The following is a 19,867-nucleotide window of genomic DNA, read 5'->3' on the forward strand; positions in this document are numbered from 1 at the left end:
CTCTAGTTTGGATCAGTATTGATCCTTGGCTGCCTTAATGGCTCTGCGAAGGTCATACTTGCATTCCTTATATTGAGTGGGTCTCCTGATCTGAAGGCCTCATGCCTTGTTTTGAGCAGATTCTGTATGTCTTGATTCATTCAGAGTTTCCTGTGGGGGAATGTCGGATTGACTTCCTCGGTATGCAGTCCTCCACACACTTACTGATAAAGTCTGTGACGGTGGTGGTGTACTTGTCCAAGGGACCTGCGGACTGTTTGAGCCTGGCCCAATCAGCTGAGTCCAGACAGCACCGGAGTTGATCCACTGCCTCTTCCAACCAGCACTGGGCCTGTATCCGCGAGGCGTCTCCTGCTTGAGCTTTTGCCTGTAAGTCGGGAGAAGAAACACAGCATTGTGGTCGGAGTTCCCAAAATGAGGGCGGGGGATGGAGTGGTAGGCATCCTTCAAAATGGTGCAGCAGTGGTCTAAAATGTTCAGGAAGCACGTGGTGGTATTTGGAGGGAAGTGTATTGAGATGGATTGAAAATCAGTTGTCAGAGAGGAAACAACATAGGAATTAATGGGTCCTTTTCAAATTGGCAAGCAGTGGGGTGTCATAGGGATTGGTGCTGGTACCTCAGCTATTCACAATATATATTAATGATTTGGATGGGGGAACAAAATGTAACATGTCAAAGTTTGCAGATGATACCAAGTTGGGTGGGAGGGTGAGCCGTGATGAGGATGGAGGGATCCTTCAGCATGATCTGGACAGGTTGGGTGAGTGGGCAATTCGATGGCAGATGTAGTATAATTTGGATAAATGTGAGGTTATTCACTTTGGAAGCAAAAACAAGAAGGCAGATTATTACCTGGATGGCTGTACATTGGGAGTGGGGAGTGTGCAGTGGGACCTGGGTGTCCTTGTGCACCAGTCACTGAAGGTAAGCATGCAGGTGCAACAGGCAATAACGAAGGCAAATGGGATGTTGGGCTTCACTGTGAGAGGTTTCGAATATGGAGCAGGGATGTGTTGTTGCAGTTATACGGGGCCTTGGTGAGGCCACACCTAGAATATTGGGTACACTTTTGGTCTCTTCTTCTGAGGAAGGATGCTCTTGCTCTTGAGAAAGAGTGTAGGGAAGGTTTCCCAGGCTGATCCTGGGGATGGCAGCACTGACATATGAGGAGACATTGACTGGGTTAGGATTGTTTTTACTGGAGTTCAGACGAGTGAGGGGGAGAATCTCGTAGAGACGTATTAAATTCTAATAGGATTAGACAGGTTAGATGCAGGAGAATGTTCCAAAGAGTGGTGAGCCTGAGAAATTCATTACCACAGGAAGGAGTTGATGCCAAAACATTGAAGGTGTTCAAGGGGCAGCTCGGTATAGCACTTGGGGCTAATGGGATCAAAGGTTACGGGGAGAAAGTAGGATTAGGCTATTGCATTGGATGATCAGCCATATTGTGATGAATGGCGGAGTAGGCCTGAAGGGCTGAATGGCCTGCGTCTGCTCCTATCTTCTTTGTTTCTATGTTTGTCTGTTTCTATGTTAGCAGAATTGGTGTTCCTTGTGGTTTGAGTAACACAATACATCTGACACCAGTTATCTTTACAGAAGTCTGAGCATTGAAATGTGTGTGAATCTGTTTTATTCAGTGTGAGGGTGTAATTACCTGGGAGACAGTTCAGAGGAGGTTCACTAGATTGATTCAGATCTGAGGGGTTTGTCTTATGAAGAGAGGTTGAGCAGTTCAGGGCAATACTCTCCAGCGTTTAGGAGACTGGGGAGATCTAATTGAGGTTTATATGTTGCTAAAGGGGAATGACCAAGTAGATGTAGAGAGAATGTTTCACCTTGTGGGACAATCTAGAATGAGACATCATAGTCTTGGGATAAGGGGGAGCAGATTTAAAACTGTTGTACTTCATTCAAAGGGTTGTGAATCTATGGAATACACTTCCCTCAAAAGTGCAGTGTAAGCCACAATACTGAATAAATTTGAGGCAATAGATTTTTAATTAGTAATGGGCTAATAAGTTTTGGAGAGCAGTTAATAAAGTTCAGGCCGAGATGAGTTCAGCCATGATCATCTTGAATGGTGGACCAGGCTCAAGGGGCTGAATGGCCTATTCCTGCTCCTAGTTTTTATGTTCTTACATACATGTACAGGAATGCTGTGTAGTGTTTACAGTGCTGGGCAGGACCAGATTAGAATGGACTCACATCAGAATGCCTTCCAAAAGTTAACATTTATTTGCTTCTCCTTCTCCATTTACGCCAGACCTATTGAGTTGCTCCAACACTTTCTGTTTTTAATTAAGGAAATAAGTAGGACAGTAGGCCAAGCACTTGGACTCAATGAGAAATGACTTAAAGAGTGACTACAAGAAGCAGAGAGTGACAGAGAGATTTGAGGATGAATTTCCAGAGATTGGGGTAACAATAGCTCAAGCCATTTAAGATTGTATGGGTTGCGTCAAGGAAATGGTTAATGCCAAAGAGACTAGAGATGAAAGAATAGGAATTCCCAGGCATGTTACCAAGATACTGAGGGGAGAGACCATGGAAAGGTTTGTGACTGTTCAATCTGAGATACGAATTTTAAAAGATTGAAGTGTTGCTTGACTGGGAACCAATAAGGGTGATTGAGCTGCGCGCTAGGATCCAGCAGACCACTGATGTTTCGATAGTTCATCAAGGATGAAGGATAATCTGACAATTTATTTAATTTAGAAGTCGTGATGATAGCACTGGGTCACATTGATGAAAAGTAAGGGGTGCATTTTGGAGGGACTGGGACAGAGCAAAAGCTGCAAAATGACTGGAGTATTCCAGAGTAAACATGTTATTTTGTTTACGCTGACCAAGTTATGTGTAAGTTGCACACTGGTACCAGTTCTGGAACATGAAACAAATTATTTTTAATTGAACCTTGACTCAGCAAGTTCTGTCCGGCACTGCCACCAGGTGGGCCTGTCAGTCAATCTCAGAGTGTTCCTCTTTAGTCCTGAGGTTTTGATCCTAAGTGCTCGCTGGTTGCTCGGTGTTGTTCATGCCATGCGTTTATTCAATTTCACTGTGTTTCACATCAGCACTACTTTTCCTTCAGGACATCACATTGCGTGCAATGATTTCCTGCTTCGGAGAGAGACCTTCATTCCACATCCACCTACCACCCGCACCCCCACCTCTCTCCCTCCCCCACCTCCGCACCCTCCACCCCGCCCCATTTAAAAGTGACAGCAAACAAACCAAGACTGAATCTGATGCCATTTTTTTAATCCTCCCTCTATCACAAGGTCAGAAGTTGTGATGTTCGCTGATGTTTGCACAATGTTCAGCACCATTTGTGGCTCCTCAGATACTGAAGTAATCCATGTTTAAATGTAACAAGATCCGGACACTATGCAGGCTTGGGCTGACAAGTGGCAAGTAACATTCGTGCCACACAAATGCCAGGTTATGTGAGACCATCTTCAATATGAGACAAGCTAATCACTGCCTCCCTGACATGCAATGGTGTTACCATCACTGAATCCCCCACTATCAACATCCTGGGGGTTACCATTGATCAGAAACTTATCTGGACTCATCACATAAACACAATGACTACAAGAGCAGGTCAGAGGCTGTGAATACTGTAGAGAGTGACTCACCTCCTGACTCCCCAAAGTCTACCCACCAGCTGCAAGGCACAAGTCAGGAGGGTGATGGAATACTCCCCATTTGCCTGGATGGGTGCAGCTCCAACAATACTCAAGAAGTTTTACATCATCCAGAACAAAGCAACTGGCTTGATTGGCGCCACATCCACAAATATCCACTCCCTTCACCACTGACACTCAGTAGCAGCAGTGTGTACTATTTCCAAGGTGCATTGCAGAAATTCTCCAAAGATCCTCACAGAGCACCTTCTAAACCCACAACCATTTCCATCTAGAAAGACAAAAGCAACAGATACATGGGAACACCACCATTTGCAAGTTCCCCTTCAAGCCACTCACCATCCTGACTTGGAAAATATTGCCGTTTCCTCACTGTCGCTGGGTCAAGATCCTGGAATTCCCTCCCTGAGGACATTTTGGGTCTACCTACAGCGCACGGACTGCAGTGGTTCAAGAAGTCGCCCCACAACCACCTTCTCAAGTGCAACTAGGGATGGATAATAAATGCTGGTCAGCCATCAACTTCCGATTCCCATGAGCAAATTAAAAAAAATTTTGGAAAGAAAGAACTTGCACTTACATAGTGTCTTTTGCAACCACAGGATGTCCCAGTGTTTTCTAGTGACTGAAGTACTAGGAAGTGTAGTCACTGTTGGAATGTAGCCACAAACAGTACATAAAGTAGAAAAAATAGACACAGGAGTAGGCCATTTGGCCCATCAAGCCTGCTCTGCCATTCAATAAGATGGATGATCTCCCTCCCCACAACATCCCTCAGTATCGATTGCGGTCTTGAATATATCTTGGCCGTGACCATCCAAAGCCTTCTCAAGTTTCAGAACTCTGAAGAATTTTCCTCTCATCTCAGTCCTGAGTGAGATACAAGACAAGATCATGGGTTCTGGAGAAACTGGCTAATGGATAAATATTGGCCCAGCTCTCTTTCACAATGAGATCTTGTATATCAGTCCTGCTGGCTGATGCTTATCGTTCAAAAACTGCACTCTAGGACTTACACTGCACTATCAGCCTGGAGTTTGTGCTCAAGACTATAGACTGGGACTTGAATTGACAATCTGCTAACTCAGGCGCAGGTGCAATTTCACTTTAGTTTATACCCCTCCCATAAAACATGGCCTTACTGCCAATTCCATGGCCCTCACAAACTCGGCTGATCAATAGTCCACAGAACACTGGTCTGATTTAAACAAAATTTCAGCTTTCCATAGTTATTGTGACATCAGAAGGTTTAAAGACAGACACTCAACTTGCAGTGAAAGAGATCCAGGAATCTTCATCAAGCAGACAGGTCTTGAAGAAGTTTAAAAACTGATCTGAAGGAGTTTAGGGAAGCCAATCATGGTGGTCAATGCATCTGAAGCCCCGGTTAGCATTAAAGGAGAATGCTTTGAGGGCCAGGATAAGAGGAGTGAAGATGTTGCAAGAAGACCTAAGGTTTGAAAAGATTGCAGAGACAAGGCAGAAGAGACTGTAGAGTGATTTGAACACAAGTTGTTAAATACATTAGGGAGGACAGGCCAATGGGGGAGTAAGAATGAAGTCTGACCAAAATACAGAGATTTTGCAATTTCACTATTTTTCTCACATTAAGAGCCCTTCAATCCAGAGTGGGTGGCACTGCGGCTCAGTGGTTAGCACTGCTGCCTCACAGCACCAGGGACCCAGGTTCGATTCCACCCTTGGGCGATTGTCTGTGTGGAGTTTGCACGGTCCACCTGTGTCTGTATGGGTTTCCTCCAGGAGCTCCAGTTTCCTCCCACAGTCCAAAGATGTACAGGTTTAGGTGGATTGGTCATGGTAAATTGCCCATAGCGTGCAGGCTAGGTGGATTCACCATGGGAAATGCAGAGTTACAGGGTTTGGTGGGATGTTCTTTGGAGGGTCAGTGCAGAGCTAATGGGCCGAATGTCCTCTTTCTGCACTGGAGGGATTCTATGATTCTAGGTGCTCTGAGCCATTGTTTAGATTGCTTCAGCAAATTTCATTTGGTTGGTTGAAAGAAATGGATTCTTCACCCTGATGGGAAAATTGAGGAACTTGCAACCGTGGTCTGCCATAAGAGAGTACTTGCAAATATCCCAATGACATGATCAAATTCTGGCACTGCCTATCGCAAACAGATCGAAGAAAGCAACCATCCCCCATTTGCTATGACTACCAACTTCATGCCAGCAGCCAACCAGAACTTCAAGAGAGTCGGGGCAGATGTGAGTGTAGTAGCCACCACGAGGGAGAAGGTGCTGGGGAAGCTGAAAGGTCTGAAGGTGGATAAATCACCCTGGAGTTCTGAAGGAGATAGATGAGGAGATTGTGGCGGCGTTGATAGTGATCTTTCAGGAATCATTGGAGTCATAGAGTCATACAGTACAGATACAGACACTTCAGTCCAACTGACCATAATCTCAAACTAAACTAGTCCCACCTGTTTGCGCTTGTCCTATATCCCTCCAAACCTTTTCTGTTCACATGCTTATCCAAATATCTTTTAAATGTGGTAATTGTACCCGCATCCACCACTTCCTCTGGAAGTTCATTCCATACCTAAACCACTCTCTGGAAAAAAGTTGCTCATGTGTTTTTTAAACTTTCACCTCTCACCGTAAAAATATGCCCTCTAGTTTTAAACTCCCCCATCCTAGGGAATAAGACTCTTGTCATTAAGCTTACCAATGCCCTTCATGATTTTATAAGCCTCTACAAGCCTCAAACTCCTGGTTAATGTAATAACTGTTTAATTAGAAGACTGGAAAATGGCTGATGTAACATCCTTGTTTAAGAAGGAAGAGCAGCATAAGACAGGAAATTATGGGCTGGTTAGCCTGATGTTAGTCGTTGGTAAGATTTTAGAGTCCATCATTAAGGATGAGATTGAGGAGTACTTGGAAGGACATGGTATGATAGATTAGATTAGATTCCCTACAGTGTGGAAACAGGCCCCTTGGCCCAACAAGTCCACACCGATCCTCCGAAGAGCAACCCACCCAGACCCATTCCCCTACATTTACCCCTGACTAATCCACCTAACACTACGGAAAATTTAGAATGGAGAATTCACCTGACCTGCACATCTTTGGACTGTGGGAGGAAACCCACGCAGCCACGGGGAGAATGTGCAAACTCCACACAGAGGTGAGAAGTGAACCCACGTCCCTGGCACTGTGAGGCGGCAGTGCTAACCACTGAGCCACCATGCCACCCATATAATGACAGTGCATGCAGAGCTGAGTCAGTACGGCTTCAGCAAGGGGAGGTCATGCCTGACAAATCTGTTAGAATTCTTTGAGGAGGTAATGAGCAAGTTGGACAAATGAGAGCCAGTGGGCGTTACCTGTTTCAGAAGGCCTTTGACAAGGTACCGCACTGGAGGCTGCTAAATAAGATAAGAGTCTATAGTGTTAGGGATAAGGTATTGGTGTAGATAGATGATTGGGGATAAAGGTGGTTTCTTTCAGGATGGTAGCCAGTGACAAGTGGAGTTCCACAGGGGTCAGTGTTGGGACCACAGCTATTCATGTTATACATTCAACCTTCTTTAAGAGCTCGGTCATGGCAATGAGGTTGGCATCAGCAGCACAGACTCATGGCCGGTGGCATGGGGAAGAGTTTAGGCCCAGTACGAAACCCAGTGACATTGGCAGTGGCTGCATCAACAAGGTGGGCCCAAAGCGGACTGATGGCAATGGCGGAGTCAAGTTTGGGCTGGTGCAGTACCCGGTGGCAAAATCCAGCAAGGACCCATACGGGCGAGGGCATCAGTGGAGGGGAGAAGGCTCTGAAGAGTGGGTGAAGAGGTGTATACACAGAGTTTAGAAGGATGAGGGGGAGTACAGAATACTGAGAGGCCTGGATAGAGTGGATGTGGAGGAGATGCTTCCACGGGTAGGAGAGACTAGGACCCGAAGAGACAGCCTCTGAGTGAACGGACAACCCTTTAGAACTAGGGTGAAGAGGAATTCCTTTGGAGAGACGATGATGGATCTGTGGAACCCATTGTTGCAGAGGGCTGTGGAGGCCAAGTCATTGAGATTACTTAAGAGAGACAGATGGATAGGTTATTGATTAGTAAGGGGATCAAGGATTACAGAGAGAAGACAGAAGAATGGGCTTGAAAAACATATCAAACATGATCGAATGGTGGAGCAGACTCAAAGGGCTGAATCTTTTAATTCTGTTCCGATTCTGCATTCTACTTTCTGATCACTGGGGAGAGGAGAGAATATTATCCCAGAACTCCAAAAGGCTGCCTGAAATTATTCTAATTGCCTGCTCTCTTTGTCTTGCTTTTTGTTATGTAATTGTACATTGCCTGGTATGCTAAAGAAATGTGTCTAGAATGCAATAAGTCCCTTGGGCCTGATTAGCCATTTATCACAGTTAATCTGTAAATCAGATCCATTTACCTGCCTTTGCTTCATATCCTTTGATGCCATTCTCTCTTGCTCTTTATTCCCTTGCGCTGAGGTTGTGAGAGGTCACTGGTGACCGTGGATTTCCTGTGTTGGTCTGTGGTTTTGCTTGGCAATGGGCTGTTGGTTTCTGCAGATGGTGGAGCTGCATTCTCTGCTCTGACCACTAGCAGAGAGCAGCTGAAGTGAATTCCTCTTGAAGCCTCCCCTCCCGAGGGGATGTCGCAACTCGTTCCGGGAGTGAACTGTCAAACACCCAAAAGCCTTTGCAAATTTCAAGATTACCTTCTGCTCGAAAGACAGACTTGCATTTGTATAACACTTTCAATGCCTTTGCTTTCCCCCACGCCAAAGTGGAGGTAAGATGGCGCTGAGGATTAGCAATATGATTCCAGCGGTGATGATGTAGCTCCAAGACTTGGTTAGGCCCAGGTACCTGATGGTGGAAACGGTGCTGGGGTCTCGAGTGTTTGCAGACTGAAGGATGGACTTTGTTTTCCTGGGAGTGAGGGCTTATGGCAGGGGGGGGGGGGGGGGGGGGGGGGGGGGGGAGAGAAGAGTGATCGAAATGTTTCCTTTTCTTTTGGCTGTTTCTTTTATTTCTGTTTCTGTTTTTAATCCTGTCTTTTGTGCACTAAGATGCCACCAAAGAATGGTAACAACACACACTTTTCACCGTATTCCTGTACTCGAGTACACATGACATTAAAATCCAAATCTAAATCTGCTGGAAGGATTTACAAGTTGATTGCTAACGTGTTTGGCCTCATTAATAACGCATCAAGGCCTGGAGTGCAACTCGAACTTGGACCCGCTTGCTCAGAGGTAAGGGATGCTACCCACAGTGCCACAAAGCTCTCTCTTGATAATCATGACCAAATAAACCCTTGGGATTGATCCAGTTTGATCCTCAATATCCACAGCTTCTCGTGGGGCAAAATGGGTTTGTTTTCTCTTTGGAAATAAAGTGCTTTGTGACTTCACCCTTACGTAGCCTGGCTCTAATCAAGTCATACAGCATGGAAACAGACCTTCGGTCCAAACAGTCCGAGCTGAGCATAATCCCAAAGTAAACTAGTCCTACCTGTCTGCGCTTGGCCCATATCCCTCCAAACAATTCCTATTCATGGACTTATCTAAATGCCTTATAAACATTGTAACTGTATCCACATCCACTTCCTCTGAAAGTTCATTGCACACATGCCCCACTCTCTGTGTAAAAACATTGCCCCTTGTGTCTTTTTAAAATCTTTCTCCTCTCACCTTAAAAACAAGTTTCCTGATGAAGGGCTTTTGTCCAAAACATGATTTTCCTGCTCCTCAGATGCTGCCTGACCTGCTGTGCTTTTCCAGCACCACTCTAATCTTCACTCTACTCTCTCGCAGCTGCACTACCCACTTTCGCTTTAAAAATATGCCCACTAATCTTGAAATCCTCTACTATACACAGTATTCCAGAAGAGGTCTCATCAATGTCCCACATTACCTCATGTACTCCCAAGATCCCTTTGTTTCTCTACACCCACCTGGACTATTACCTTCAAAAATGTGTGCTTTCCCATATTTATATGTTGAACTGCATTTGCCAATTATTTGCCCATTCTACAAATTTATTGGACATCAGAGTCGAGAATGTGGTGCTGGAAAAAAGCACAGCCAGTCAGGCAGCATCCGAGGAGCAGGGGAATCAACGTTTTGGGTATAAGTCCTTCATTATGCCTGAAACATCAATTTTCCTGCTCCTTGGATGCTGCCTGACTTGCTGTGCTTTTCCAGCACCACACTCTCAACCATAAGTTTATTGTGCCCACTTGCCATCTCCCTCAATATTGACTATGTTTCTAATTGGCTACAATTCACAAAGTTAGAACAACATTTTTGATTCCAAAATGTGAAAGATAAAACATTAATGCAGTGATCCATATTAAACATGTCCCCACCTTCTGCCACTCTGAATAATTTACTCTCACTAGCTGCTTTTTGTTTTGAAGGCAACTGCAAACGATTCAACTTCTTGTCCTTCAAATCCACACTGGCTAACCCAATTCATCTCTCGATTGTGGGGTACCCGACAATGGTCTTTAGAAATTCCAGCTAAACTGCATCTACTTCATTACTATTATCTGCTGTAACCTCTTTCAGATTTCAATGATTGGTTAAACAAGATTTTCTCTTTTAACATCCCTCCTGATTATTCAGTAATCCCTTAGTAATGATTCCATTGTTTTTCTTACCACTGATGTTAAACTCTAATTCCCTGGACATGTTCTGTCACCTTTCTAAATACAGATGATGAATAGGAAAGCGGTTACAATGTGGAAGCAGGAGATGAAGCTATTGCAGGCGATCTCTTGGCTGTGATTAGACAGCTAAGACAGATAAATGAGCATGGGTTAGATTGTTTTGGAACAAAGATTCATAGAACATTACAGCGCAGTGCAGGCCCTTCCGCTCTCCATGTTGCACCGATCTGTGAAACCATATCATGTTCACAGAAGCAGAAGCCTTTTTGAAATGTGGAATTCCACAATCAAGAAAAAGTCAGAAGTGGAAATTTCTCATTTTTGTACAAATGGGGAGATGTAGCCCTACTGGAGAGGTGTTGGAGGAAAATGGTTAGACCAACCTTATCAGGCTGCAGACATTTTGAGAAGGATCAGGAGGGATGCTTTGCCCTTGTCGCAGTCACGTAACATATCATACATGACTTTGATAACCATCGAACCTCAAGAGAAATGTTTTAGGAATACATGTGGAATCTTCCAGCTGTTCACTGGGAACGTACCAGTATGCCACCCAATTTAAACAACTCGAGAAGAAATGTTTCCTCTCAGAAGGTTGCCAGCCAATGGAATTCTTTTCACTGCAGCAGTGGAGGCAGACTTACTAAATATTCTTTAAGGCAGAGGTAGAGTGACTGTCGCCTTTGCTGGTCAAGAATCTAAGGGTACGGTGGGCAGCCAGGATCAAGTTCACAAACAGATCAGCCTCAGCTTGTTGAATGGCGATGCAGACTTATGGAACTAAATGTCCTAGTCATGTTCTTAACTCTATGGACTTACGAACATGCTAGAAGTGCCAGGAATTATACCCTTATTACTCACACTCAGAACTAGTAAAGCTGGCATTTATTAATGTAGGGATAGTAACAAAGTCAAGCAGCTGGACCTCATAGAATAAGCATTCCTGAAGTGGGGCTGTTAATCTGGTCCAAACAGGGTGCCCTGGCTGACAGATATAAAAGATTAGTATGTTCAAGCCTAGGTGTCTCTGGAGAAGGAGCACACAGTGCCCACCAACACGCTGGAGTTGTTCAGGGAGAGGTGGGCGCCGCAGGGAGTGGAGTGTATTATTTCCCCCTCCAACTCTATTTTGATTTAGTCCCTATCCTCCCCTTCACCGTTTTGATCACACAGCATTGCCCTTTGATGTAAAGGGCAGTGCTTGTCACTGGTCACTCGGGTGTTTTCCTATCTTCCTGGTGGTGGAAATTGAATAAAGATTTGTACACCTTGTGTCTCACACCTGCACACACACACCATGGGTGCTGGGGAAAAAATAAGCACTACTGCAGTCAGGTGGTAGTGTAGGGGTTACAGAAAAAAAAAGATCAGTAAGTTCGAGCCTGGGTGTCTCTGGAGAAGGAGCACGCAGTGTCCACCAACACTATTGGAGTTGTTCAGGGAGAGGTGGGCACCGCAGGGAGTGGAGTGTATTGTTTCCCCCTCCAACTCTATTTTGATTTAATCCCTGCCCTCCTCTTCACTGTTTGATCACACAGCATTGCCCTTTGATGTGAAGGGCATGGTTTGTCAGTGGCCATTTGGGTGGTTCTATTCTTCCTGGTGGCGGAAACTGAATAAAGATTTGTATACCTTGTGTCTTTCACGTGTGTGTGCAGGTGTGAGACACAAACATGGGTGGTGGGGGGAAAAAAAGATAAGCACTACCGCAGTTAGGCAGGAGTGTGGGGGTATTTAAAAAAAAAACAGGAATGTCAAAAAAACGGATGAGTGTAAGAGACTGACATAATAACGTTTGACTCCATTATGAAACAGTACTATAGTCAAGGACAGTTCACATGTAAATGAAGGTGAATTGGTGATGGGATGTCAGCCTTCATTGCATTATTGAAATGATAGCGGCAGCTTTCTTCAACAGCCATAGTGAACAGAGCACTACTTAGGACTGCAACACTGGGAAAATAAAATGAAGGCATGTGATTGAGTCATAACGTGGGAAACATTAAGGAAATTGAACAACATGATGTTTCCAAGTCAATTTGCCCATGTCCTTCAATGGAAGTTGGGAGTTTCAGATGAAGGAACCTTGGAAAGTTGATGCTGTGCACCCTGTAGATGGGAAACTCTGCAGCCATAGTACACTACCCACAAAGCATAACACATGGCACCTGCTTTCTTCCAGATTATAATGGGAAAGTCTATGAATAAACTGTAGAAAGATAATGAGCTGCAGAAATTGGCATGCAGTTGCAACCACTAGCCACTGAGAATTCAGAGGACAAGGTTGATTGCAGGGCCAGTTCTCCACACAGTATCAGAGACTTGAACCCTTAAGCATCCAGTTTTTACAAAGATTCTGTACTTTCTCATAAAAGGGAAATTCAAACCACATGCATACAGCCTCGCTTCAGAATTTATAGCCAGAATCAATCAGAGGTATTACGACGCCGGAATCTAAAGGGTGATATTCATCAATGGAATGCAATACAATAATCAGCCAGTGGGTGGTGACCTTGCTGAATTCTCTATCACTGAATATATTCAAGAGAGAGATGAATTTTTAGGTCTTAAATGGGTAGAAAGGCAACATTTTCAGAGCGATTCATATATGGAATGAACTGCAAGTGGAAGATGCAGGTACACAGTTACAAGATTTAAAAGACATTTGGACAGGTACGAATAGGAAAGATTAAGAGGGACATAGGCCAAATGCAGGCAGGTGGAACTAGTGTAGTTTGGGAAAGCCATCATCTTGTCTACTATAAGTAATACATTCTACAAAATTGGAAAATCCAAAGTGTGGTCAATTACAATTCTGATGCTCACTATGCACATTTTAACCGTGCCAACAGTTAAGCATTTAAAAGGTAACCAATTCCTTATTTCACAAGACATGGAGTTGCGTTAAGCCAAAAAAAAAAGCATTGCTGTATAAACTCTCCAGAGACAACAATGCTCAGCCAGTTTAGTGAACCAGCTGAATGAGAAATGCAATGTTTCAACAAGAAAATCATTTCACTGCAGCATAGGCAATCTTACATGAAGTGACCAGGGATAAAAACTTCCAAAAAAATCAAATATGGTTTTCAGTTCCTCTTAGTAGCAAGATCATGCAGGACTCTAGCTCTACAAATTCTAAAGGATTACAGATAGTTTATTTGCAAATATAAATTGGAATAATGAAGGCTTAGATTACAGTGAAGTCATTTTCTATATTAAAAAAATACTGAGGTGCAATTGTGAGGTCAGTTAATGGCTACGGAAGACAATGATTTTGCTGGAAGCTGGATCTGGATACTTCAGGGACATGCCAGCTCCAGGGTTTGGATGGACTTAAAGTAGCAGCTTGACATTCAACAGAAGAGACAGCAGTCAGATCGGACAAGGACCTCCAAAAATACCTGGTTATAGTCCAACAGGTTTAATTGGAAGCACGAGCTTTCAGAGTGCTGCTCCTTCAACAAATACCCATTGCTCTCCCTTTTAGTTGGCAAAACAACAAAAAAAAGTGTTTGAAAAAAAAAGTTCTAAACCAAAACCAAGACCTAGGTCCAAGTAACCAATTACCAGATTGAGGACCACCACCACAGTGATATTGCAACCAAGAGCCGAAAAGAATAGAGTCACCTTATGCCACTCCATTTGCAGTTGGGCTTTGGTACAAAGATGTCATGCCTTTTTGTCTATATCTTCCACCTGTGACATTTCTAAGACTGCCTCACCTGTCTCTGCCCAGTTTATGAATGTGCGCATGAGCATGTAGGGTGGGTGTTTAGGTCTGCAAGTTAATTACTGTTGTTTCTTTCTCAAAAGGACAGGCTCTTTATTAAGAAAACAAATCCTTCTTAAATCTTGTCAGATTGTGGTGACAGTCAAGCATTAACCATCCTGATCAAATTGATCATGTTTCACATGTGAAGACCAGAGGTAGTAGAGCTTGACTTCCAGTGCACAGTTCCTACATGGTCACAACAATGCATACTGCTGGGAAGCCTCATGTTAAAGGGTACTGAATTGTTAGCAGCCAATGTACCAGTGATCACCTGCTCCAGAAATTTAAAACTACCCTACCTATACAAGTGCCAAATCTTGCAATTCTCTTTCTCTTCCTATGCCAGAGGCTCAACTGGAAAAGCTATTTTATGATTGATAAAAGCATTGAGATAATGATGGCAGCGTCACTTTACCAACCCATGATCAGGAAAAGAATAAAACAGTTTTTTCTTTTGAAGAAAATTATAAAAGGTTAGGATCTGAATTGTGCTACACAATACTGAAATCTACATTACTTTCAAAAGGGAATTGGCCAATTGTCTGAAAAGATTTGCAGGGCTTAGAGAATAGCGAAGTGCTTGCTGAGGAGCGCTTTTGGGACAGTGGACAGAATGGATACAGCACAGGAATGAACTTTTTTGGAAAAAAAAGAATTGGCGACAGTTCTGCAGCAGGAGGATAATAGGGAAAGCCGATCACAATAGGACTGAACTCCACTTAGATCTTCCATGGAAAAATGGCCCAGCAAGGCGGTGTTCAACACCCAGACAAGCATATGATGAATTAGCTATTGCCATGTACCTGAAGACAGCCAGCTTTATGAACAGTGGTCAGCAAGGAGTCAACATCTTGGAATATGTCTAAGCTTATAAAGAAAATTTAAAAATCCAAAAAGGTCAGCTACAGTAACAAAAGTAATCATAGGTCACCTTCCCCAAAGTAAAACTAAACCCACCATATCTCTTCCTTGAAAAAGGACTGTTTCTACCCTAACCTCTCCCATTAACAAGTAACCCATGCTCTAACTATGTAAAAGGAAATTTCTAACAAGCGTTTTTTTTAAAAAAGCATTTGAATTGCATCAAATTGTCAGACTGCTTGTCTGGTAGCAAGGACTGGGTGACCAGAGATTCGCTCCAACTAAACATCAAGACTGAAGCCTTTGCTTTCAATCCCTGATCCTATACCCTTCCTTCGGCAACTAATATGATTAAACCAATCCAGTTCCAACCCAGTGTAGCCTAAGCATAATCTAATAGAGGCCTTAAATTCCGAGGGGGCGGTCACAGAGGGACTGTTTCCTCTTGTGGGAACCAGCACATCTAGGTATTGGTACGATGGTAGTCACTAAGAAATCCAGTGAAAAATTCAGAAGAAACCTATTTCCAAAATCGTCAGAAAATGGAACTCCATTATCACAGGCAAAAGCAGGGAGAACAAATTAGATGGTTAAGATGAGAATTAGATGAGAAAATAAAAAGATGGCAATAAAAAATTTGGAAAATGCTCAAGTGGAGTATAAACATTAGACTCTAAATGTATCTGTTTCTCTCCACACATGCTACCAGACCTCTTGAATTTCTCAAATAGTGTTTTTATTTCAGATCCCCAATACAGCACAGAACAGGAGCCCAGGTTCGATTCCAGCCGTAGGTAACTGACTGCAGTTGAGTTTTCCACATTCTTCCAGTGTCTGTGTGGGTTTCCTCCCACAGTCCAAACTGTGCAGGTTAGGTGGATTGGCCATGCTAAATCACCCATATGGTGTCCAGGGTGCACTCACCTACCTCTCCCAAAGTATAAGATAGTTACAGCTCTCCATTAAAACAACTCTGCTACATGCTTTGCAGTTACACAAAATATATTAGGCAGATTAGCCATGGTAAATGCAGGGGTAGGGATAAGGATGTTCTTCAGAGGTTTGGTGTGGACTCAATGGCCATTTGGCCCGCTTCCACACTGTAGGGAAGCTATGTGTAGTATCTTGGTTTTGTTGCAACGCTTTTGTTGTTTTTCAAATGCATCTCTTGTTGACATTCGAAGGTTTACCTCCTGACAAACCTGAAGCCATCCAAAACTCTGGCTTTTCATGTGCCGATTCACATTAAGTTCTACTTCCTCACCTCTAGGCTTGCTGATCTACATTATATCCTGGGCATACAATATTTCCATCTTAAAATCTTATCCATTCCCTGAAACCCACAGGCCTTAAATTCCACCTGCCCTCACCCAATGTAGCTCAATGACAAATTTTGTTTGATAATGGTTGTAAAGTGATATCATGACATTAAATGGCACTGTATAAATGCAAGTCATTGACTGTGCCTAGGGTAGCTGTTCACTACGTTGCCGGACATTTCTCTATTTGCATGCTAAAATGCAACAAATGTTGTCTAGCAACATTAACATGAAATTGCTGCTGTGAGATTTCTAGCATTGAGTTTAAATGAACGTAGCACCTTAATAAAAATAAATGTCAGGAGTAAATTTTGCAGCAAAAGCTTTAATATACACCTTTAACAGGCATATTGTACTTAATGCATAATGACTGACAACATAGGAACAGTACATTCCTGGCTAAAAAGAGGTCCTGATGTTTCGGATCACTTGACAGATGCATTTCTCTTTCAGGAAATATTGTCTGGCTCAGTTACTTCAGAAAGTGATTCAACCTCAGAAATTGCAGACATGATAAGTCTCTATAGTTAGCATTGGGCTAAACTAATTTTGGAGCTTCAAATTTTAAATGTCAAGTGAGTTGCACAGTTTCAGAATCCAGGAAGTTCAGACTACTCCTTGTTGTATTAATTCATTAGCAAGCGCATCGGTCGCACCACTGATTTGTGGGTTTTCCCATAATACCTCCGAAAAGACTTTTCACTAAACATGTCACTGCATTTTCTATGGCTTTAATCCATGTTCTCAGCATGGGATTTTCTTGGATATACTTTTAAACCACTTAAGCTCACTGTCAGCATTATAGCCCTTATTGTAAATTTCCCAGAGCTTAAATTCAACACTTCCATTAGAGTACCTTAAAAATCTTATTAGTCAGAAATAAAACTGGAAGTTACAACTTTGCTTTTAATCGGTAAAGTTTAATCTTTGCTTTGATAATAGTTTCATCTGATTTAGTTGGTGTACCAACAACCCTAAAATAGTTTTAATATTTTCTCCAATTTTGCATCTCATTTAGATGATACTCCCCTGACCTTAAATCACCTTGCTTTTAAAGTTAAAATGCCATTTCTGCTATTTATACCAGATGGACATTTTTTTTGCATGATATAACAGCATCTCATTAATACTGAAATTGAGAACCTGCAGCTCCAATATTCACTCTCAGACACACCACAAGCACTGACTATCAAGGGAGTTTCTGACCTAACACTGCCTACCGCATCTCAGCTACAGTCTGTCCATCCATCCAAAAGTCAATTTTAAAATCCAATAAATCTTACAAGTGTTCCATTTGTTCAGGGAGCTTGACAAGTCAAAGCAAATTACCCACATTTGAATATATGATTTAAAATTACTGTGCATTGTGATATCAATATTAACAGCCCAGTGCCCCTCAATCCAAACTGTACTGGATCCCCAAGGAGGTCTCACCCATGAAGAGTGAAACTAAACAATGCAGAAGGACCTGTCACTGTACTGTACTATATGTTCTATGTTCTGTAAGAGACACAGTACTCACTAGTGAAGTGCAAGAACTAATCTCTCCCCTTTCTTGCCTAGATTTATGCTAGCACCAACCCCCAAAAAAGTATAAAAATTAAAGTGTGCAGTGTATTTAAAATATTTAATATTAACAAGAGCTGTCTTAAGATTGTATTCAAGTACACTGTAAGCAGAATGTAAGTTATTGTACTAAAGTATAATTAGTTGCATAGAGTTCAATTCATTGGATCCCTATTTTGTTTGAGTTCAAATTTTAATAATTTCCATATGAAACAAAAGTGCAATTGAGAGGTTTTACACAACTGAAACTGACAACTCATACTGGAAAACAGTTATATTTTGGAAGAACTTTCACTACAGGTGACAGAATTCCAAAAATCAAATTACATGAAAATATACATCACCATTTCTCTTTGTACACTCCAGCAGAAAATCTGCATTATAGCTAGAAAGGAAAGAAAACACACACACACAAACAGCATTTTAATACCAAAAAAGTCCTCAAACTCCCACTGAGAAGGGTGAAAGCCTACACCTAAACATGTGAAACCTACTTCAAACACTCCCCACAAATCAAGCTCAAAACATTGTTTCAGCAGTTGGGCAGTGAAGACTAATGAGGTCACCTTGGCTAATTTTCAAATTCAGGTATAAACTTTAACCCCTTGCTGTAGAACCAAAAGTATCTGCATATTAAATTTGAGCATCTGCAAATTATTCATGCCCAAAATATTTTAGGCCAAGTGTTAATGCATCAGAATATCTGGCAAAACATTCTCACAATGGAATCCATTTTAAAACATTGATAAATGCAACTTTCAATTTGACAGTGCAAGATACCTTTTACAAGACTGGTTTCGTTTTAATAGTAAACTTAAGAAAATTGAATGCACAAAGCCCCCTTGCTAAAATCTTTCAGAATTTACACGATTCTCTAACTACAAGCAAGCTATAATTTGGTACAATGCATATTGTGGGTGTCTAAGTACAGTATATAGAATATCCAGATAATGTTGTGCTATGTACACATCTTTACAATTTCTCCTGAAGATCAAAGCAGTTCACAGGAATCCTGATGCATCATTTTGTCCCCCCCCTCCCCAAGTTGGCACGATAGGTTTTACTCAACAATGAGGATGGCATAATTCACTCGCAGCTCCGTAATGCCTATCCAGGATTTCCAACTTGTTACCAGTTTGAAGAGGTCCAACAATTGGTGGGTTGAGTGCAGAAAGTCAACAGTGCCATGTTGGTTCTTAATTGGAGACCTGCAACTCAAATTTCCCATTAGTTATTGCTTCAATTTAGTGCAAATTCTTAAAACAAGCTTTAACACCATAGTTTAAAAGCAAACAAATCCTACCAGTACACCAGATGCAGCCTCACACATAGGCTACAAGTCTCTTGTGGAGGTCTCAAATGCATTTTTTTTTTAAAACAGATTTGTTAAAACTCTGGAAAATCTATTTTCCCCAGTGTAAAACATATCAATTTAGCTTCCTTTCAAACAGTAACTGATTAATTATACACTACTGGGGATTGTGCCACAATGTATGTGAAATGCAGGTAAATTGGAGCCACTTGGTTTCTTTATAGTTGTTTGTAGAATGCTAATGAATCCAATTTGATTCATTAGTATTCTACAAAATGTAAAGAAACCAAGTGGCTCTAATTTTCCTGTATTTCATATTAACTGGAAGATTAAGGGTAAAGGATTTACAATTGAGAGCGTCAATCAGGCAACTGCTAACTTCCAAACTTCCATACTTAGCAAGCTCTCCCTGACTGTTTCACTTGTGTTTTATTTCATTGGTGATTAATATTATTCCCTATCACCACGTTCATACTACTCTATCCCTCCATTCTCACTGATCTGAGCAACCCTTTTAAGGCTTGTATGCTCAAAGGCCACTGAAGCAAATAAGTTTGTTGTATTTTCCCCAGCACTATTGAAAATAACATGGGAGGGAAAAAAAAGATTATGCTGATTGGTGGGGCTTGACATGGAAATAGTGTAAACTTGAAGAAAATACATGCATCGAAAATGATTGGATATCACCTACATTTTGGTAACAGGGCGTTGC

The 19,867-nt window shown here is 42.3% G+C and overlaps 1 protein-coding gene across 2 annotated transcripts in view; it reads right to left on the reverse strand.

Moving 5' to 3' along the window:
* Positions 1–18,102: 18,102 nt before the first annotated feature.
* The window catches only part of ube2g1a (ubiquitin-conjugating enzyme E2G 1a (UBC7 homolog, yeast)), a 71,699-nt gene continuing 69,934 nt past the window's right edge, over positions 18,103–19,867 (reverse strand). For both annotated transcript variants that reach the window (XR_011963283.1, XM_072589327.1), the window contains one exon: positions 18,103–19,051. The gene's annotated coding sequence lies outside the window, so the exon portion shown is untranslated. The remainder of the gene's footprint in view (positions 19,052–19,867) is intronic.

The sequence above is a fragment of the Chiloscyllium punctatum genome, chromosome 19 (assembly GCF_047496795.1).
Source record: "Chiloscyllium punctatum isolate Juve2018m chromosome 19, sChiPun1.3, whole genome shotgun sequence".
Classification (NCBI taxonomy): Eukaryota; Metazoa; Chordata; class Chondrichthyes; order Orectolobiformes; family Hemiscylliidae; genus Chiloscyllium; species Chiloscyllium punctatum.